The sequence below is a fragment of the Marmota flaviventris genome, chromosome 11 (genome assembly GCF_047511675.1).
Source record: "Marmota flaviventris isolate mMarFla1 chromosome 11, mMarFla1.hap1, whole genome shotgun sequence".
Taxonomy (NCBI): domain Eukaryota; kingdom Metazoa; phylum Chordata; class Mammalia; order Rodentia; family Sciuridae; genus Marmota; species Marmota flaviventris.
Window position 1 is genome coordinate 47,683,837 of NC_092508.1, and position 23,850 is coordinate 47,707,686.

Here is a 23,850-nt window from a genome sequence, read left to right on the forward strand (position 1 = left end):
TTATAAAGAGTTGAAATATTTTAACAGACAATAGTCAAATTTCTGTCCATCTGGCACATGAGGAACCAAGCTGCATTTAACTTAATCTGACGAAATAAAGGAGATATGATCCTGCATGCAGTAAAGTTTATGAAGCAGTTCATACTTAATGGTGCCAGAAAACTTTTTGAATATCCTGTGGCAGCGGATACACTGAGGCTTGCTTTAGAATTCTTAGTGATTGAGGAAAATTTTTTACTTTTGATAATGCACAGTGCCTCAGTTTGTGAGACCATGGACCTCAAGATTCCATTTTTGCAACACGTATTGCAACAAAATAATAATATTTAAAAACCCATAGATGAGGATATGACCAACTTACTATAGACTTCCCACTATTTCTCCAATATGTTTATTTTATTCAGTTCTTTATTCTGTTTGCAGCCAAGATCATATCTTTATTCCATGTTAAGGTTTCAGACTGATTTATTGAAAACAAATAAGTAGAAATAAATGGGCAGTTGCCATTTGGTGTAGCTTGAATATTTAAAATTTCTTGGTAAGCTGCTTTGGAGGTTTTACATAAGGATTTCTTTTCCCCCAGTCCCCCCTAACAAACTGAATGCCTGCTTCCCTCCCTTTCCTGTTGGTAGAGAGAAAAGAGGGAGGAAATAAGCACTAGAACCCTGGGAGCTCCTTCTATTTCCTAGCATACATTCTCTCCTGTTATTCCTCCCCAGGATCCCTGGAAAATGTGCCAGAGAGGCCAGGGAGAGGAGGAAGGCTTGGGAAGAGCTGGATGTTTGCCTAGGTGCTCTTCAAGCAGCTTTAGACCATTTGGCATTCAGCACCCACCTTACAGCAGTTACATTACTGCATGGTGAATATGCAGGCAGCTGAAAACTATGCCTTTTGGCAGAGTTTAATAAACACCATAGTAAGTCACCTGCAGTTCTAGTCCATTAAGTTTCCTGAAATCTTTCTGTATTGCACCTTCCGTTGTGGCTCATATACTACACTGTCGCACATTAATGTAGTACAGTTTTCAATCTCTGAATAGTCACTGAATGAAACTGCAGGGTTCCTTATCATGATTCACAAAAATGATTTCTTGCCCAGGGATACTTCTCCTTATGAGGTAAGACGTGTTGTTAAATAATACTGGAGCTGTGAGGTGATTAATCATGGGAATTTGTTATTTAGTATTTTCACACAGAGGTTCTTTTTATTTATTTGTGAGAATTATATATTTAATATTGTTTTAGATTTGAATATTTTCATGTAAAAATGTAAAAGATTACTCATATGACAAATGGCACACTTATGAAATGTATGCCATCAAAAGTTTAGATCATAAAAATATTTAAAATTGAATTTCCACCCCTCTAACCATCTAAAAATATGCACAGTGTGTATTTATAAGAATGTTAGATATTTATATCAGTGTATGTCATTATAGAAAGATATGCTAGGGGAGAAAAATAATCACTGAATTTCCCAATTTGACTCTCTCACTCACTCATATTAATTCAGAATATATTTATAATCTACAATGGCTGTAGTATTAAAAATTGAGACAAAGCATTGAATAAGATCATGTTTCATAGTGAATTTCTTTTTCTTCCTTTTTTTCCCCCTTTGGTAACCAGGATTGAACTCAGGGGCACTCGACTACTGAGTCACATCCCCAGACCTATTTTTGTATTTTATTTAGAGACAGGGTCTCACTGAGTTGCTCAGTGCCTCACCATTGCTGGGGCTGGCTTTGAACTCCCTATACTCCTGTCTCAATCTCTGGAGCCGCTGGGATTAAAGGCATATGCCACCACACCAGGTTCATAGTGAATTTCTTTTTTTTTAAATTTTTTATTGTTGGCTGTTCAAAACATTACATAGTTCTTGATATATCATATTTCACACTTTGATTCAAGTGGGTTATGAGCTCCCATTTTTACCCCATATACAGATTGCAGAATCACATCAGTTACACATCCATTGATTTACATAGTGAATTTCAAAGGAAGGGAACATACTGAATGACATGTAGTCAACTGAATTTCTCCATAATGAAAAAAAAAAAAAAAAGGTTCTTTCAAGAATACAGGAAAAGCAGCTGATGAACTGCTTATCTCCTTACCTTCTTAAGATGTGAGATCTACTTTATGTAAATTTAAATTGCTCATATCTGATAATTCAAACTAAATTAATCATTCTGAAATAAACAGAATAATAAAAATAAAATTGTTTTCAGCGATGACAGCAAAACCTTCTCATTTTGAAAGGAGGGTGAAGTGTTATACAATGTCAGAGAGAATGAATTAAGAAAGTTCAATCCGTCGGGGGTGGGGGGGGGCTGTCTAGTTTGTTGGATAAGTGCTGATAATTAAGTATAGACTTTTTTTTAATTTTTAAAATTTTGCTAAATTTGAAGCTACTTCACATTTAAAAAAATATATTTTGTAAAATGGCTACTACTTTCTTTGCATTTAGCTTAAGTGAAAAGTTCCTTTTCATAGAAATGAAATTCCGAAGTTGGCAAAAGTCCATTGAATACTATCAGTTCACCATGTCTAAGCACAAATTGCACTGGTAAATGTTAAACAGGCAAGGAGGACTTTATTGAAGACCATTATAACAGAGGAGAGTGACTAAAATGCAGAAGAAGCTCAGCTCCATTTCAACAAAGAATGGGAGAATTTTCAGTGTTTGCTAATTGGCTTTAGTGAAAGGAAGAGTAAACTTTTACATATCCTTATAATAGGAAGATGTGTTAAAACTTGGAGCAAGGTACCCACCAAAGGTAGGCTCCTACCCTTCCACAAAAACTGGGAGATAGGTGCGGTATTGATGATTTCATTTATTTTTCTTTAATTTCATTTTTTCTTTTTAGTTATCCGTGATAGTAGAGTATATTCTGACATAGTTATACAAACATGGAGTATATCTTATTCTAATTAGGATCCTAGTTTTGTGGATGTACATGATATGGAGATTCATAACAGTGTATTCATATATGTACATAGAAAAGTCATGTTAGATTCATTCTCCTGTCTTTTCTATTCCAATTCCTGCTCCCTTCCCTTCATTCTCCTTTGTCTAATCTACTGAACTTCTATTCTTCCCCTCCTCTACTTGTTGTGTGTTAGCATCCACATATCCGAGACAATATTTGATCTTTGGTTTTGGGGATTGGCTTATTTTGCTTAACAAAGTAGTTTCAAGATCCATCCATTTTCTGGCAAATATCATAAGGTAATTCTTTTTATAGCTGAGTAATATTCCATTGTGTATATGTACCACATTTTAAAAATTATCTGTTGAACGTCATCTAAGTCCATTGCATAGCTTAGCTATTGTGAATTGAGCTGCTACAAACATTGATGTGGCCGTGTCACTGTAGAGTCATGATTTTACTCATAGGTATATATACCTATGAGTAGTATAACCGGATCAAATGGTGGTTCCATTCCTAGTTTCTTGAGGAATCTTTATACTTCTTTCCAGAGGGGTTGCAATAATTTGCAATCCCACCAGCAATGTATGGGTATACCTATTCTCCCACATCCTCAACACCATTTATTGTTGCTTGTATTCTTGATAATTTCCATTCTGACTGGAGTGAGACGAAATCTCAGTGTTGTTTCAATTTGCATTTCTGTAACTGCTAGAGATGTTGAACATTTTTTGACTGTAAATGTAATTCACCACATCATTAGACTTAAAGACAAAAATCACATGATTATGTCAATAGATGCAGAAAAATTTTTGATAATATACAGCACTCATTCATTTTCAAAACACTATAAAAATTAGGATAATAGAAACATACTTCAACATTATGAAGGCTACATATGCTAAACCCAAGGCCAACATCATTCTAAATGGAGAAAAATTGAAAGAATTCCTTCTAAAAACTGGAACAAGACAGGGATTCCCTCTTTCACCACTTCTATGCAACATAGTTTTTGAAACTCTAGCCAGAGCAATTAGGCAAAAGAAAGAAATTAAAATTATATGAATAGAAAAAGAAGAGCTCAAACTATCCTAATTTGCTGATGACATGATTTTATATTTAGAAGACACAACAAACTTCACCAGAAAGTTTCAAGATCTCATAAATGAATTCAGCAAAGTAGCAAGACATAATATTGACAACTATAAATCAATTGTGTTCCTTTACACCAAAGAGGAATCAGCTGAAAGAGAAATCAGGAAAACCATCCCATTTATAATAGCCTCAAAAAACAAAATAAAACAAAAACAACAAAAATAACTCAGAAATCAATCTAATAAAAGAGGTGAAATACCTCTACAATGAAAACTACAGAACACTAAAGAAAGAAATTGAAGAAAAACTTAGAACATGGAAAGATGGCTCGTGTTCTTGGATAGGCAGAATTAGTATTGTAAAAATGGTCATACTACCAAAGTACTATACAAATTTAATGTGATTCCTGTTAAAATTCCAATGATATTTTTCATAGAAATAGAAAAAGCAGTTATGAAATTCACTTGGAAAAATAAGAGGCCCAGAATAGCCAAAGTAACTGTTAGTGAGAAGAGTGAAGCAGGAGGCATCACAATACCAGAACTTAAATTACTGCAGAGTATAGTGACAAAATCAGCATGGTATTTCCACCAAAATAGACATGAAGACCAATGGAACAGAATATAAGTCACAGAGACCTACATGGTACCATACACATTCATTGTGGAAATGATAGCCTCTTTAACAAATGGTACTAGGAAAATTGGAAATCCATATGTAATTGAATGAAAGTTAACTTCCATCTCTTACCCTCCACAAAACTCAACTCAAAGTGGATCAGAGAGCTTGACCAGAACCTTGCACTTACTGAAGAAAATATCAGCCCAACACCCCATCACGTCAGTTTAGAAAACAATTTCATCAATGGAACTCCTAAAATGCAAGAAGTAAAATCAAGAATCAATAAATGGGGTGGTGTCTAACTAAGGAGCTTCTCCACAGCACAGAAAACAGTCAAGAACATAAAGAGAGAATCTACAGAATGGGAGAAAATCTTTGCCACCTGCACTACAGATACATCATTAATCTCCATGATATATAAGGAACTCGAAAAACAACACCAAAACCAAACCAAACAACCAATCAAACAAAAACAAATAACCCAATCAATAATTGGACAAAAGAACTGAAGAGACACTTCACAGAAGAAGAAATACAAATGATGATTACATTTATAAGGAATTTCCAGAGGTTTGTGGAAAGATTTTAATCCCAAAGTACAGAGAAGTAATTTACAATTACAAGTTTTTTGAAGTCCTTGCTATAAGAAAAGGGAAGGGGGGGATTTCTGTGGTGAGGCTATATGAATTTCTAAGGGTTTGAGTGACAGGAAGATCAAGGGCTTAGAGACAGAAAAAATCCTGTTTCAAGTGTGGTCGAGCTGAAGGAAAAGCTAAATTATTCTAGGTAAATTCTTATAACTTTAAAGGTAAGGAAGATGAGAATCAAAGGAGAAAGGAGATACACTGGCCACTTTGTGTGACAGCATGAAAAAAATGAGGCTGAATATTATAAATTCTCAGTTCAAATATACAACAAGAATAAAATGAGCATTTTGTAGTCAATTTTTTTGTTTTACACATTTATTCAAGTATTATTGATGTACAAATGACTACATGTATTTAACACGTACAATTATATAAGTATGGACAAATGTAAACACTTGTTCTATCATTACCAAAACCAAGATAATAGATATATATCCATCATTTCCTAGTTTTTTGTATACCCCACATTTTAAAAAAGAATTCTTAAAATATCTACACTTTTAGCAAACTTTGAAGTTTACATACCGTATCATTTAATATAGACACTATGTTATACTGCAGATCTCTGTAATGTATTAATTTAGCATAATTGGAACTTTAGACCCATTGCCCAACAATTTCTCATCTCTCCTCTTACCCACCTTAGACCCTGACAACAACTATTTAATTCTCTTCTTCTGAGAATTAGAATATTTCAGGTACCTCATCTCATATAAGTGGAATCATGAAATATTTATCCTTCTGTGACTGGCTTATTTCACTTAGTGTAATGCCTCCTGATTTATTCACATTTTTTTTTTTTTTTACAAATGGTAATGTTTAATTCTTTTTTAAGGCTGAAAGATATACCATTTTATGCACATATTGTATTTTTTTAATCCTTGCCTAATCATATAAAATGAGACTCAGACAGCTATATGAAATTTATTTGCAAAATTGAGTTGATTTGCATCTTCTATTATACATTTTGTTAAAAAGATTTTAACATCCCTGTTAAAAAGATTTAACTCATCTTATTTGAAAATTTACATAAGAGCAACAACTACTATTATAATATAAATTCAGGTAATTTTTGAAAGAATATAGTCTGGATAGTCTGACAGTAACAGAGTATATGACCATTTCTTGCCTGTGAAGAAATATATATTCTATACATTCATTACTGAATAAATTGAAAATTTTAGTTCATGTAAATTTTCTCCCCATTTTTACTTATCTTATTTTTGTCTGATGTTTAAAAAGCACTAATATATATGTAGAAACAATGTTATATCAATAGAATTGAATTTGTTAGTCAAAACCCTTTTAAGACTATAGCCTGTTCTAGGAGCTGTCACTGTGCGGTGGCAGGGCTAACGGAAAGGACAGTAGAAGTTTACTTAGATATCAAGTTCGTATCATGATGTAATAATTAGTTAAAGTAAAATATTCATAAAATCTTATACTCCCATTATATACTAGTGAATAGAATGGACTACATATTCAACACAAAATTATTAAATCAATGTATAAAGAAATTAACAAATAAAGCCAGGCATGGTGGCATACTTCTATAATCCCTGTGGCTCTGGAAGCTGAGGGAGGAGGATCATGAGTTCAAAGCCAATCTCAGCAATTTAGCAAGGCCCTAAGCAACTAATTGAGCCAGTGTCTCAAAAAAAAAAAAAATTAAAAAAAAATAAATAAATAAAAATAAAAAACCAAAAAAGGGCTAGGGAACGTTGTTCAGTGGCTAAGCACCACTGGATTCATTCATCTCTAGTACCAAAAAAGAAAAGAAAGAATCTGAAAAAAATACCAAAATGAAATAAAACTTTGAATATTTTCCTATGTTAAGATCACACCTAGGTAATACCAAACAGAAATTTCTGCTGCTTTAAAAATTAACCCTTTACAATCCATTACAATCTACTGCCCAGTTCACAAACACTATTGCCTGATAAATTTGACCTTAAGGTTGAAGATTAAATCCTTTTCTTTTTTTATTATTAAGCAGGTAGAAAACAGATGGAAAATGATCTACAGGTAGAAAACTTTAGATATGAAACAAATAATTTTATCCTCAGGTGACTGATAGATGACTTTTCTGGTTTGTACAGAAAATTATGTATATAGAGATGGTTGAAATCAGGTGTACCATCCACTGATTGAGTTTTTACTCTCCCTGAGCCTTTCCTTTGAGTGAGTTGAGTTAGATAATGATAAGCAAATGAGAAGCAAGGTCAAAGACTAAGAATTCTGATTATATCCTTATTTCTGGTGGTCAACTACAAGGACAAAAAGAAACAAAATTCACTACCCCTAGTGTACATAATACATCAACTCCCTTAGCTATCATAATCCTTTAATTATTAGAGAAGCTTATGTGAAGTTGTCTCTGGATTATCTAATAGGTGTTTAAATATTGGATGAGTCATTATCAGCATTTGTACTTAGCCAAAAAATTACAAATAATAATTTTATATTAATATATGTGAAGTATAATTTTAAAACTCTACAATTATTAAAAGCCCTGAAGAATTATCTAATATACCTTACAAGAGCTATTGTTTTATGTTTTAAATGTTGAAGACTTATTTCTAATAATTATATAATTTTATTTTTTATGATTATTTCCCACATTGACATTTATTACATTAATAACATTTCTAGAAAAAACAAGTAACAAGTTCAGTAACTGAAATCACATTGACAGGTTTCATCTTGATTCATTAAGCCAATTTTGAAAAAAAAAGCTATATTGATCAAAGTAATAAAATTAAAAAGCACATTTTCCTTGCTGCATATTTCTAACTAATACTCTAAGCGGACATCAGATACAAAATTGAACTTCAGAATAGTCTTAATTGACTATGACATGGATTTGTGTCTTACATTTTAAAAATGTAGTTATTTATATAGTTATTTAAAAACTATAGGCTCTATTGGATAAGAATCTGAAAATACATCTGTGAGAATTACAATTCACAGTAAATACCTATATTTACACTGCATTTTCATGTCATTGAGAACCCTATCTATTCTAAACATCTTGAAATAATTTTTTACTATCACCTTTTGGGAACAATTTTGGTACTTTAGTCAAGTGCTAATGTAATTGTATTCTAAAATCTAGTGCTAGAATTCAAACTTCCAACAATCCTTTCCCTAGGTAGCACAATTATAAAGATTCAGAAATCCAGATACCTATTTGAACATCATTTCAGAGCTATGTCTGAAAAATGACATCATAACCACCCAGGCCATCAGGAGTACACTATAATTTTTTCCCATTCCGATTCTTCCAACCAATCCATATCCTTCCTAATTATCTATTCCATCTCTACTTTAGCCTCCCATTCCAGAACCTCCTATTCCAGAGCCTCCTCCAGAAGAATTCAAGAAGAGTTCAATATATCCATGTTGCATGTTATTATTATATTTAGACATGGCAGCTTTAGACATGTGCATGTGTCACAAACTCTACATCTGTTGCTCTGCTATCAGGTTAAATATCAATATGAACTCCTATTGGATTCAGTGGTGAGAAGAAATTAGCAATATCAATTTCAGTTGCATATAAAAGCAACCTTCTCATATGTACAAAATGACCACCATGAAAACCTGAACTTGCATCACCAGCTCCACAATAGCCATGATCTCCCATACCTCTTCCATCTCTCATTCTGTCATCAGAGCCATCATTTCTATAGTCATAATTATCATAGCCACCATAGTCATCAAAACCTCCGTATCCACCATCATGTCCAACACCTCCTCATCAGATTCTGTTATACATACTTCCATGCCCAGATACAATAACCACTTGTTCCTCCTACTGGTTTATCAGGTGGTTCTGGTTGATTTCACTTCTGCTATCCTTTGATTTCACTTCTGCTATTTTTGAAGATATCAATATTCCTGAACCTTATTCTTTGATTGTGTTTCCCCCAGAGCATTTTCTGCTATCTCCTTTAAAGCAAACTGCACAAAGGCCTCCTCCCCTGTGCTTCTCCCCTGGTAGTCCATTGTCAATTTTATACCATTTGGCACAATTTCCAACCCTTGAAAGAACTGAACTATTTCCTCTTTGCTGAAACCAAATGGCAGTCCATGAAGTGGTACTGTCCCATCACTAATATCTTTTGGACCATTATGTTTCATAACCCAGTGCATCTCAATACAGTTCCCTTTTACTTCAGATACCCTGTGGGCATAGTAATGCTGACTCCTATGCATGAGGGGTTCAGTAGTAAGGAGGGAGAAGTTCTCTGTAGTGCTCCCCCCAACAGTTTTTCCAAAAGTCTTCTAAGGTGGAAACTCTAAGGAAGCTGCGCAGCACAGTGACAGGTTAAGGGTGAGAGAGCGAGAGACTAATAATTATATAATTTTCTAATAATACTTTTAGAAATGTGTTTGAAGATGATTTGCATAGCAATATATCTGTCCTGCTGTAAGGGTTTTGTGCTTGGGATTGGGGTCTCCGATGACTTCATGGCTGTGGCATGCTTGGTGGCTGGGAAAGTTTCTGTACAAAAGTACAAGATGCCTAGCCACTGGGAAAGTTTCTGTGCAAAGACATGGGATGCCTAGTTGCTGTGGCAATGCCCTGGATGAGGAGGCTCTGTGCTAGTCTTATCAGCTTCAACCTTGATCTCAGGAACACAGCTTCTAGGAATAAAGAAACTCTCTTGTTAGACAACCACAACGTTTCATCAAGCTCTGCTGTACCTGAACCTGTCCACATAAGAGTAACTTTAAACAATGGACTTTCTTGAGAGCTACAGAAAGCTCCTAACATTGCACATTGCAACTACAGTATGTTACTGAGGAATAAGCTGCATAATGTTGCTAACTCTATAACCTGCCCAATGACACAATGAACAATAAAGTATTACTGATGCCAGTGACCTAATGTAACCTATTGATATAAATAAAGCTGACAGCCTGGACAAGGAGCCATTCTGCCATTTTGCCACTTGGCCTTTACTTTGCCTCTGAACCTTCCTTCTGTCTCTGTTTGTTTCCTTTACAAATATATCTGTCCTGCATGCACTATGAATTCTATATGGTAAAGATTCTTTGATGCAATTGTGGTAGAAATTTAAAAAAAAAAAAAAACAATTGGAGATGATTTCATATTTCCTGAACAGCATTTACTTTGTGACAAAAATGACCAAGAAATATTTACAAACCCCACTAGAATATTTCTCTTTGACTGTTGTGTTCCCAGTAAAGTATAAATAAAGATGATTTAGTGAGTATTGATATACAAATCCTTTCTGCAGCCATGACTTCTGTTGTTTTCCAAGTGGGGCAATTTGAGCAACTAGAAAACTCCTCAGCTAGTTCTAAAATTCCATTTTAATGCATTTTTCCAGTCAAAAATCATTATTATTTAAGCATCATATTTTATTTTTGAAAAGGGTTAACTAAACTCTGAGGACAAAAATTAACTTTTCTGCACAACTGTTTTGTTCCTAAGGAGATGATCAGAGGATCATTAGACATAAAAAAAAACCTGGAAATCCATCAATTGCTCATAACTGAAGCAAGAGTAATATTGTTGAAATAAAGTCTTGAGAGGGTATTGAAATATTCTAAGGTATTTTGAAGATTTCTTGGAATTATTCAGCATAGGTTTACTTATGCTGCATTAAAAAATAAACTGCCTTCTTAAGTCAGACTCCCCCCCCCCCCCCGACTCCTGTAAAATCTAATGAAGTTTGGCTTCACTTTCCTGGAAGGGAAGTTGGGAAATGTTTTAGTTAGCTTTTGCATCTCTGTGACCAAAAGACCTGACAAAAACAATTAAAGGAGGAAAAGTTTATTTTGGCTCACCATTTCAGAGATTCAGAGATTCAGGCCATGGTCCGCTGACTCCATGTCTCTGGGCCCAAGATAAAGCAGAACATCATGGCAGAAAGACATGGAGGAACAAAGCAGCTCAGGACATGACAGCCAGGAGGAAGAAAGAGAGTCCTGCTTACCAAGGACAATATATAAACACCAAAGTCAAGCCCCAGTGACCTACTTTCTACAACCGTGACATATGTACCAACCATACTAATGTATTAATCCACCAATTAGTTAAAACTCCCATAATCTAATCATTTCACCTCTGATCATTTGCATTGTGTCACATCTGATTTTTGGGGAACACTTTATATCAAAACCATTACAGGAAATATGGTCTTTCTATGTGCCTAGGAAGAGACAACAATTTAATCAATATCTATCATTGAATCTATTGCACTTTCTCACAATCATTCTTCCCTAATATAACCTCCCAAATTGTGTCACAAAATTAATAGTCTCTAAACATTCAGTGCTTTGTTCAGTACTTTGACATGGAATAAAATTAGCTAAAGTAGTTATAATATTATTATACTTACATAGAAAATATAATTTAATGCTTTTAGTACTTCTACCAAACTATTAAGTCATGCTACTTCTCTTAAATATCAAGATGTTGCAAACATAGTGTTAATTCAATTCCTGGCTATCCTCATGGATAAATACTATAACAATTAATATCCTGGGTTATTATTTAAAGATAAGTTAAAGGCTATGTACTAAACATACAACTACTGAAAATCACATGCTTTTATGATGGTTGTGCTAACTCTAAAAGTGGCCCATCCCATTGTCATTAGAAGGATTTTATTTCCCATATAGGAATAATTTCTACTTATAAGTTCTAAGTGTATAGTTTTCAAGAATATAATTTCTGGATATGTGAAATATAATCCTTTCAAAAATATCAGGACTGATATCTAGAATAAAAATGCAACTCTCCTTTTCATAAAGCATTCTTTATGGTCAGATAATTCATACAACTCACTGATAAATTAAATAAATTGTTGGATAATTTATTTCCTTTCTTCATAATAAGTTTAAAAAATAACAGAATAAGGCCAGCATAGGAAATGTCTTACCAGGTCTAAAATCTCTTATTTATTCAATACCCTTAGGGACAAATGTGATTGGAAATTCAGAATTTTTATTATTTTTGAGAGGGAATTTAGGCTTTTCCAATTCTATAGATATAGTCTGTATAAATATGTCACATTTCCTGTTTTGCCTTTTACTCAAATGTCAAACTCTGGGATTTGGGTGTTATTGCTAAACATAGTATTTTTATTTTTATAATAGGAATAAAACAAGGAAAATTTTGTGAGCTTTGGGAATAGATTCAAAGAAAGCATGAACTCATCATGTCACTTGCCTTTTCTATGTCATTTTTGTGTTATTTCCATTGTGTCTCACATTATGGTACAAATGCAGCATAAGGTTTTATTCAATTATCCTTTTACCCCAAGCTGAATGAAATGCACAGTGACATTGTAATAATAAAATCCTCAATGGCATTTTCCTTTTGAAATTTTGTTCAGTAGGTAGACGTAAAACACACCACATGGGCCTAATTATTAACTTGAATGATGCCCAGAGTGGATGCTGTGGTTTCCTAGATTCCTGTTGCAGTGGCTATGAGAATCTCTCTGTATTCTCTGCCTCTTTATGCATGCATGTATGCTTTGACAGGCATCATGGGAATCACCAAAGCAGCAGATGGTCTATGCACAGCTCCCTCAAGCATGAAACAAAATTTCTGTACTTGTCATCAGAACCTTAAGTTGCACACTGTTCTGATTATTTTCATTTTCTGTATTTGCAATAGGGATTCAAATGAAAACTGTATAAAATAATTAATAGAATAAGATGAATTAAAAGGGCAAATATTTAGGTTGAAACCAAATCTTATGTAGAAAGTCAGTAACACTGTTTCTTTACTTGTCAGTGATGTTATTTCCCCATGACTTCTGATAATATTAGGCAGTGCTTGGGGTGTACATTTTTATTCAACCAAATAAATACACCAGATAAATAAATTTTTTTATCCAAATAGAATAATACAACAATCTATAAGTAAATACACTAGGGCCATCCCACCCACAAAAAAATAATATAGCATACTATAAATATTTACATTCTAAGTTAAACTTCATATGATTTGTGAAGATAACAACAAAAAGTCAAAACTTATAGTTTAAAATACAGCATGTTAAAATGACATTTAACCTACTTATCATAGAAATTTGTTAGGAGTATTTGTGTTGCACACAAATTTATCAATTTTATTTATAGCCACATATTGAGATAGTGAAAGAATAGCTTTGTGGACTTTGGAAGAGCTTGCTAATTAAAGCCAACAGCCACACAGATTTGAAAGAAAAATTTATAAACCTACTGAACTTAAACAGAGAGTTAATTTGGATTTTCTACTTTGCATTCAATTTCTAGCCTTTAACTTCTCACTTTCCCAAGATAATTTGAAATGGTATAGAGAAATTAGAAACTTGACTCCAGCAAAGAAATTGTTTCCAAGGAAAAAAGAAAATTGTGAAGAAAATGTTTCAGAAATGAGAGTAAGAGTATATAATGGGGATGGGAGACCTGATCCTGTGAGTTCTCATCACTACTTGAATTCTAATCCCATCCTGAGTAGCCCTTATCTAAGGGCAAGTCTACACTCCAGCAAAAGACTTGGTTATCTGAGCTGGCATATTTTCACTGTAGCATAGGAAATCACTGCAGTATAACACATGGTTTTATGAGTCTTCTTTGGGTCCCTCATATGACTAGGACTTGTTCAAACTTTTTAAATTTCACAAGGGAAGTGATGAGAGACAAAATTTTCTGTTTAAATGATCCTTTAAGTTTCATGGATACAGTTTTGCCTACTAATGAGGATAGTTCATATAAAATCTGACAAATGGCCATGAGGTCATTGTATAGTATGAATACCTAAGGGGATGTTATTGTCAGAGGAGCATAGTGAGCTTAAACTCCAAACCTCGAGTTTTGTGTTCTGATAAAAGAAAATTTAGTCAGTCATGGAAAGTCAAGCAAGAGATCTTTATTTTAAGTAAAATTAACCTTACTTGAGCAAAGTAGGCTTAAGGAGAGAACATTCTCAATACAGAGGGTGGGCCATCTCTGAGCAGAGAATGACAAAGGGAACAGTGCCATTTCCAAATTTATTACTGTTTGATGTTTGCCCTGAGGACTGGGGACCACCTTCTGCATTCTTTGCCAGTCAGGTGTTCAACTCCTCCTTCACATCAGGCAGTTGAGTTTTTTGACTCTAATTTGATCTCTCTGGAACTGGCATGGCAGCCATCTCATTCAGGGGAGCTTCATCTACAAGTCAATCCTATGTTAATATGGGTATTAGGGTCAGTAAAAAGTCAGAGGTTACCTTTCTGTGCCTGCAGTACGAAAGAAATCTTCCTTCCCAAGCAGGCATTGTAAATGGACCCTGTCAAAAGTTAGTCCCTTTAATCCTGCTCTTTTGACATATTTCTCCAATTAGCTTCCTTTGCTTTGGTTTATTTTCTTCAAATTAACTGACACCATATACTTTCTCATCCACTTTGAAAGTAGTTTAAAGAAGACTCTAAAGTAATTTAAAGAACACATATGGCCTTCACTGCTCATAACTAGCTATTACCTAACATTGTGATTCTGATCTTAAAATGCCCCCAAAAGCTCATGTGTTGAAGGCTTGGTTCCCAGCTGATGGTGCTATTGTAATGAAAATGTTAGGAGGTAGGGCCTAGTTGAAGGAAATAGGCTTCTGGAGGCATGTCCTTGCAGAGTATACCTTGTTTCTCGACCCTTCCTTCCTTCCTTCCTTCCTTCCTTCCTCCCTCCCTCCCTCCCTCCCTCCCTCCCTCCCTCCCTCCCTCTCTCTCTCTCTCTCTCTCTCTCTCTCTCTCTCTCTCTCTCTCTCTCTCTCCCTCTCTTCCTGGCTGCCATGAGGTGAACAGATTTGTTCTACTATGTCCTCCCATAGTTCTGCCTCACCTCAGGCCCAGAAACAATGGAGCCCAGCGGCCAAGTACTGAAACACTTGAAATCTGGAATCAAAATATGTCTTCCTTTCTTAAGTTGATCTAGCTTTTTTTTGTTGTTGTTATTGTTGCAGGAAGGGAAATCTAAGACAGGAGAGATGGAAAATATAATTCTTTATTTTTATTAATCTAGTCATTAGACTTTACCACTTTTAAAAAATATTTTCTTCTTTGTTCATTTCTGACTATATTTAGTAAGAGTTGAATTAGATATTGATTGTCTAGGTCTGCAGTTTTCAATATAGTAGCCTATATCTGAGTGTTTTAATTTTCATTACTTAAATATAACTTTTGATTTCTCAGTTACACTGGTTGTATTTCAGGTACACAATATCTACAAGTCCTTAGTGGCTGACATATTTGACAAAATGGACATTTCCTGCATCATATTAAGTTCTTTCAGACACTACTGATATAGATGTCAAATATGAGGATTAATTTTCTTCACAAAGAAAGCCTATATAAACCCTTATTTAATATTCCTACTTATTACAGAAGTTTCTGAATGTAATTCTTTTTAGCTGGGTATGGTGATACATGCCTGTAATCCCAGATATGTGGAATGCTAAGGCAGAAGAATTACAAATTTGAGGCCAGCCTCAGCAACTTATCAAAACCCTGACTCAAAGTAAAAAATAAAAAGGACTGGGATGTGGCTCAGTGGTAGAGCACTACTGAGTTCAATCCCCAGTACTGAAAACATGAAGAAACCAAATCAAAACAAAACAAAACAAAATGATACTAACATTAGTTTTTAGGCATTAGTACTTAGAATTTAAAAAATATTAAAAATATTCTAATGTTCACCCAGTTAATTTAAATGAGTAAGCTTTTTTGCCTTATACAAAATTTTACATGTTTGCTGTAATATCATCATCTACTTAGAAATAGAACCCCTGTCTTGAAATAGAGCTAGTACTTGTAGGATGACAAAATGATTTGTTCTCTAAAGTAATTCAAAGGAAAGATGCCTTAAAGGCAGAATAGCTAGGAAACATTTTAGCTGTTAATTTCTCCTCTCTTGTTCCTCCTCTTCCTAATAATTTTCCTTTACAATTAGATGTCTTTTCCTATGAGTCTCTTGCAGGCAGCCTATTTTTGGGTCTTTTTTAAAAAAATCCAATCTGCCAGTCTAAATCTTTTGATTGGTGAGTATAGGACATTAATATTCACGGTTATTATTGAGACATGATTTGTATTCCCAACCATTTTGTATATTTTTGGTATTTAACTTGACTTGGTTTATCCTTTGATTAGTTTTTCCTTTAGTGTACTACCTCCCTCTGCTAATGTTCATTTCTGTTTTTCATTTCCTCTTCTTGGAATATTTTGCAGAAGATGTTCTGTAGTGCAGGCTTTCTAGCTTTAAATTCTTTTAACTTTTGTTCATCATGGAAAGCTTTTATTTCATCATCAAATCTAAAGCTTAATTTTGCTGGATATAAGATTCTTGGTTGGCATCCATTTTCTTTCAGAGCTTGGTATATGTTGTTCCATGATCTCCTGGCTTTGAGGGTCTGGATTAAAAAATCTGCTGAGATACGAATTGGTCTCCCCATATACGTGATCTGATTCTTCTCTCTTATGGCTTTTAAGATTCTATCCTTATTCTGTATGCTAGGCATTTTCATTATAATGTGCCTTGGTGTAGATCTGTTGTAATTTTGTACATTTAGTGTCCTATAAGCCTCTTGTATTTGATTTTCCAATTCTTTCTTCATGTTTGGGAAATTTTCTGCTATTATCTCATTGAAGAGATTGTTCATTCCTTTGGTTTGAAAATCTGTGCCTTCCTCTATCCCAATAACTCTTAGGTTTGGTCTTTTGATGTTGTCCCATAATTCTCAGATGTTCCGATCATGATTTCTAACCATCTTTCCTGTGTGCGCAACTTTATTTTCCAGATTGAATACTTTGTGTTCATCATCTAATGTTGTGTCTTCTAAGTGATCTAGTCTGTTGGTGATGCTTTCTGTTGAGTTTTTTATTTGGTTTCTTTTTTCCTTCATTTAAAGAATTTCTGATTTTTTTTCCCAGAATCTCTGTCTTTCTTGAAGTAATCTTTTTGCTACCTGTATTTGCTTGCTTTTCTTTTTGTTGGTGTGATCAATAGATACTTGTATTTGCTCCCTTATCTCTTTATTGGTGTGATCTTATATTTTTTAACTCTGTCACTTCTTCATTTTTCCATGTTACATTTTTTATTCTTTTCTTTTTTTCCCCATAAGTTCTTGTTTCTTCTTTTCTTCCACAGTTTTTAAACTTTTATCTATGCCTTTGAGCATGAACACACTTTCATAAAGTCTTTGCTGGATGCTTCCATGTAGTGAAATCTCTTCTGGAGTGCATACTTATTTTGATGTTAATGTTTGATTGCTTCTGCCCTTCTTAGCATGAGACATTTTCATGTTTTTTTTTTTTTTTTAACCAATGTGGCAACCAATTGAAAATCTTATTTTATAATCTGTCTGCAGCTTATCTCTAAGAACGTAGGGTGTTCTTACTGCTTATAGCCATATGATTTAGTTTTGTTATTTTGTTGGTTTTTTTCCTATAGCTTTCTGTCTGTTGGAGTCACACTTAGCAGATTGGGAACAGTTTTGATTTGCCTTCCTTAAATACAATGCTGGCCAAATCCTGAGCCTTCCCAACTTTTGACATCAGTCCATGAGCCTTATTTCACTCTATATCTCTCTTGTCATTGCCCTTTTGTATTCCACAGATGCACACACAGGCTGCTTCAGCTCTACTAGGCAGTTAAGAATTATTTTGTTTATGGAAAACAAACAAACAAACAAAAATGGTCTTATATTTGAGTACAGGTACAGCACTTTAGCTTTATGCTTTTATATTTAATTGATCAATGTTTTTGCTTCTATAGTGGATGTAGGTGCCTTAAAGAATGAACTCACTGCTGTCTAGACTGCAATTTGCCTGTCTGATATTTTTTATTTTTATTTTTAAATTTTAAATGATCTGAGTCCTTGTCTCTCTGCTCTTGGTGGCAACACCTTCTGTTCCCCTCTGTGCTGTAGTGCAGAGATTTAAGTAAGCTTGAGTGCTTGGGTCACAGTTCTCTGTTGAATTAATGTGAGTTCATGAGACTGTAATTACCTGTGCTAGTGTGGTGGGAGGTCTGTGGGACCCCAGAGACAGGGATATGCATGGGTTTCTGACCCCTAAAGCAGTATAAATTCAGACAAAACCTGCTTTCTCAATAGCTCTGAGATAATAGCAGACAGGGCTCTCTGTGTCTGTAGAGAGACAAGTGAGCTCCATCTCCAAAGTAGAGGTACCATACAGAATTCAGGTTGCTTTCCTATCTCAACTGCAAGCCTATGACAAATTAAAGCTTTCTAGTAGTTAGGATTGCCAGCTGATGGGTTTGCTGGAACTCTTCTGTTCACACTTTTCCCTGCAAAGGGCAGTTTTCTGCTCTTCTTGCTGGGGAGCCAGAGGTGACAGGTGTTTCCTTGCTCTTTCAATGCTGTCATCCCAGGACTGTGAGTCTTACAAGGGTTAATAGTACTCCTTTGCTGAGTTCCAGCATTCTCCCATGTTCACTTTATGGACGAGGAGGAATTGAGTGCTGGGTACCTCTATTCAGCCATCTCAAATTCCTCTCTGACATATTTTCAACTCAGAGAATTGCATTTAAAATACTAGTCTCTTTTTTTTACATTTATTATTATTTATTTATTCTAATTTGTTATACACAATGGCAGAATTCAATTATATTACACATATAGAGCACATTTTTTCAAGTCACTGATTGTATACAAAGTATTTTCACACCACTCATATCTTAATACATGTACTTAGGGTAATGATGTCTAATTCATTCCACCATCATTCTTCCTCCTTGCCCCCTCTCTTCCCCTCCCTCTCCTTTGCCCTATCTAAAGTTCCTCCATTCTTCCCATGCTCTCTCTCCATTGCCATTATGACTCAGCATCCTCATATCAAAGGAGACATTCGTCCTTTGTATTTTGGGGATTGGCTAACTTTACTTAGCATTATATTCTCCAACTCCATCCATTTACCTGCAAATGCCATAATTTTATTTTAATGCTGAGTAATGCTCCTTTGTGTGTATATCAAAGTTTCTCTATCCATTCATCTACTTAAGGGTATCTTCATTGGTTCTACAATTTTGCTATTGTGAATTGTGCTGCTATAAACATCAGTATGGCTGTGTCTCTGAGTCTGTGTCTCTGAGGAGTGGGATAGCTGGGTCAAATGATGGCTTAATTCCAAGTGTTCCAAGGAATCTCCATACTGATTTCCATATTGGCTTCACCAATTTGCAGTCCCACCAGCAATGTATGAGTGTGCCTTTTTCCCCTACATCCTCGCCAACTCTTTTTGTTGTTTGTATTCTTGATAGCTGCCATTCTGACTGGAGTAAGATGAGTAGTTTTGATTTGCATTTCTCTAGTTGCTAGAGATTTTGAATATTTTTTCATATGTTTGTTGATTGATTGTATATCCTCTTCTGAGAAGTGTCTGTTCAGTTAGTTGGCCCATTTATTGATTGGGTTATGTGTGTGTGTGTGTGTGTGTGTGTATGTGTTTTGGTGTTCAGGTTTTTGAGTGTCTTATATATCCTAGAGATTAGTGCTTTATCTGATGTGTTTGTGTTAAAAATTTGCTCCCATTCTGTAGGTTCTCTATTCACCTCACTGATGTTTCTTTTGCTGAGGAAAAGTAGTCTCAAAGTACTACATTTAAAAGTGTTATCAAGTGTCAGTGATAACATGCTCAGAAAGAGGAACTGTCCCACTTCACTTCTAAATTAAGCCATGAAGGCAGTGCCCCATGAAGATGTGGTGGCAGTGAGTGTAGTGAGTGGAAGTTTGAGATCTACACAGGAGTCGGGCCGTAAAGTTCATGAGCTTCTTCCTATAAACACTGGAAACTTTGTAAAAGAATTTAAGTTAAGAATTGATATAGTTAAACTTTTTGTTTGCTCATTATTTGAGGTTCTTTTTTTGGGGGGGAGGGTTAAAAATATTTTTTAGTTGTAATTAGACACAATACCTTTTTATTTTATTTATTTATTTATTTTCATGTGGTGCTGAGGATTGAACCCAGGGCCTTGCACATGCTAGGCAGGCACTCTACTGCTGAGCCACAACCCCAACCCCTGCTCATTGTTTTTTTTTTTTAATTGAACCTCACACACAGTGAACTATGCTCTACAGTTCCTCACACATTATCACTACTGGTCCATAAAATGTTCCTCTTCAATTCCTTCTGATCTCCACTCCTCATACCATTCTTTGCCTCCCCCTTAAGAAATTGTTCTTTTATGTTTATATTACTTTGTTTGTATGTGTTCTCATAAAATTTCAAAAAGTTAAGCCATCGAAGACAGTTCAAAAGGAGCGATATACTTTAGATCTATACTCTGGTTATTTGGAAAACCACAATAAGGACATCTCCAAATTACATCAGTTAATATTGCATTCATTACTAGAAGTGCATATTGCAGCAATTCATAATTTTGTTTTTGACATTTTCTTTTACACACACAAAACTTTCCATTGTAGTTAGTTTTAATTATCTTGAGAGTTAGGAGTTGGAAATTTGTGTTTTCCTCTGATCTTTTATCTAACAATGACAAACAGGAAGTTTTTAAAATACTTTTGAGACTGAACCATTAATTTTATGAGATAAGAAAGACTTTAAATATCATCTAGTTCAACTTTATATTTACAGATGAACAAAGTTGTGCCTGCAAAAATTAAGTAATTTGCATAAATTCACATATCTAATGAGTAGCAGACACTTATCTTGTTTCCATGACTAAATTGAAGTTCCTTAATTGTATAAAGTAAGTATTATAAATCTTTGTATCACACATAAAATGTTCCAAAAATACTTACTCATAAAATTTTTTGAATAGTTACTGTTAAGAGTTATGAGCTCAGCAAATTAAAAAAAAAAGAAATATGTTACTCTGTTACTCTTATTTGTTTTATTACCACCATTACTAACATTAACTATATTCATTTGCAAAGTATTGTGTGCTTTATTAAGAGAAAATTTATAGACATGTTTTTCATTACATCTTCATGTGTTTATTATTTTTGCAAATAACTCAATTTTCTATCTCTAAGGGTATTGCTATCTCAACTTAGTCATTTTGCTTTGGATATTGAGAAATCCAAGTGTACTTTCACTATTAGCAGTAATAATGTAACAAATACTCAATTTGTCCTCCCACCACATAAAGTAGAAAACTGAGCAAAATATATAAAATAATGTTTTTAAACACTGGAAAACAGGCAGCATATGGTAATAATCCCTGATAGAAAACAAATAAGAAATGTACCTTAAAATTGTCCTCATTTTGTATTTCTTGAGTGGTTTCCAGATCAGAGTGGAGAAAGGAATTGAAACAGTGTGTTGGTCTCCCTGATTAAATAGACAGAATGAAATTTGAAAATATGAAAGTGGTTTGGAATTTATTGGTAGAGGATCAAAAATATGGTAGTTGCACAGAGAAATTCTGGAGATATATAGGAGGGTCCTCTTTAGTATTTTTATGGTTGCTAATCTCTAAATTTCTTAGAGAAAAATCACTGAGCCAGATAGAACCTATTTAAATAGTAGGCTGAACATTTTCCAAAACTCATACAAGCCTGGAAATAAAGTTGCTACTAGCCAGAGATGACCTTGAGGTATGTACTGTGTAGTCTTCTGAAGGTTATCACTTTGGTGGCAGAAATAAATTGGCCCTAGGCAAACAAAAAAAGCCCTCTCTAAATATGAAATAAAATGTGAAATATAAGGAACATGGTAACAATCTGACTATGGTGTTTGGGTGTGAAATCTTTTGGAGGAGATTAGGATTAGTAAAGTCATAGGATAGAGCCCCCATGAGTGAAGACTATAAAAAGAACAGAAGGGATATGGACATAGACAAATTTACACATGCACGCTCCCAGTCACTTGCCAAGTGATGCCCTGTGCCAACCTGGGATTCCACGAGCAAAGAAACCATCATGGGATGTGGCCTCTTGGCCTTACACTTCAGAAGCAAAATCCAAAATAAATATTTTTCTTGTAATTTACACAGTCTTTGGTATTATTGTTTATTAACAACAGGAAATAGACTAAGATAATAGCATAGATAATTTCAATAAAAATTATAATGCAAAAAGACTGTAATGTTCCTAATGTCAAGCATATTCTAAGGCCTCGGATTTTACCCTGTCTTAAAAATAAGTTAGTCTGCTGTGGTTTCATCCATGTTAGTAGAGACACAATATTCCTGGGTCAGAGACAAAGGGCTTTATTACTCATACCACAGCAGTCTGTATAGAACATTTAATTCATATCACTTGCCTTGTCCTCACTCCTCCCAACTACCACTGGAAAAGATGTGGAAGTGAGACCAAGTGGGTGCCACACACATGATGGATTTGTGTCAGTGCTGAGGAATCCAGGGCTTAGGAAACTCTCAATCTTATAAGTCATGACTAGCAAATCTGCTCAATCTTTCTTTTTAATCATGCATGTATACAAGGTAATAATGTCTGTCTCTTTCTACCATCCTTCCCAATGCCACAACCACAACCTTCCCCTCTCTCCCTTCTATACCAACCAAAGTTTTTTCAACCTTCCCTATTCCCCCACCCACTATGGATCAGCAACCGTTTATCAGAGAAAACATTTGGCTTTTGTTTTTCGGGGGAATGGCTTATCTCACTTAGCATGATATTCTCAGTTCTATCCATTTACAAGAAAATGCTATAATTTCATTCTTCTTTAAGGCTGAATAATATTCAATTTTGTATATGTGCCACATTTTCTTTATCTGTTCATCTGTTGAAGGGTGTCTAGGTTGGTTCCATAGTTTAGCTATTGTGAATTGAGCTGCTATAAACTTTATCCAATATTTTTATCAAAGGGAAACTTTATTATAATATTCAGGAAAAAATGTGCCCTCTTTCTTGGGTAGAAATAATAACTCTGTCTTCCAAAATTCTTCACTATAGAACCATCCATGCAAAATAAAATCTGACCAAAAAATATAGAAATGGTATGAATTATATCTCAACATTCAAAACCTAACAGATAGGAAAAATGGTTAATATAACCCTAATATATAGATTCTTCTGTGTTTATATATTTATCTTCTGCACACATATATAATTTCTTTAAATGGATTTGCTTTACTGTATAAAAAAAGTATTCAGTAAATGTGATGCAAATTAAATTTTTTTTTACATAAAAGTGCAACATAAGAAAGTTGCTATTAATGTTCTAATTTTGGCTTAGAGGCTAAGTAAGATACAGCATAAACGGATTCTATTAACAGTAGTATCTAATTCTTGTTCTAGTGGAAATTTGGAAATGTTACCGTGTTAACATGGCTGGTAAGACTGACATTAGGCTTTGTTATGTGTTTTGGCAGTAGTTGGCAGGGCAGGGGGACAGTAGCTGGGATTGAACTCAGGGGCATCCGACCACTGCTCCACATTCACAGCCCTATTTTGTAATTTTTTATTTAGACACAGGGTCACATTGAGTTGTCTAGAGCTTTGTTTTTGCTGAGTTTGGCTTTGAATTCATGATCCTCCTGCCTCACCTCCCCAGCCACTGGGAATACTGTGCCAGGAGCAAGACTGACATTAGTTTTAATTTCCGA

At 34.5% G+C, this 23,850-nt stretch overlaps 1 pseudogene; it reads right to left on the reverse strand.

Annotated features, from left to right (window-relative positions):
- Nucleotides 1-8,503: 8,503 nt before the first annotated feature.
- On the reverse strand, nucleotides 8,504-9,450 carry LOC114099621 (heterogeneous nuclear ribonucleoprotein H3-like; annotated as a pseudogene).
- Nucleotides 9,451-23,850: the final 14,400 nt, after the last annotated feature.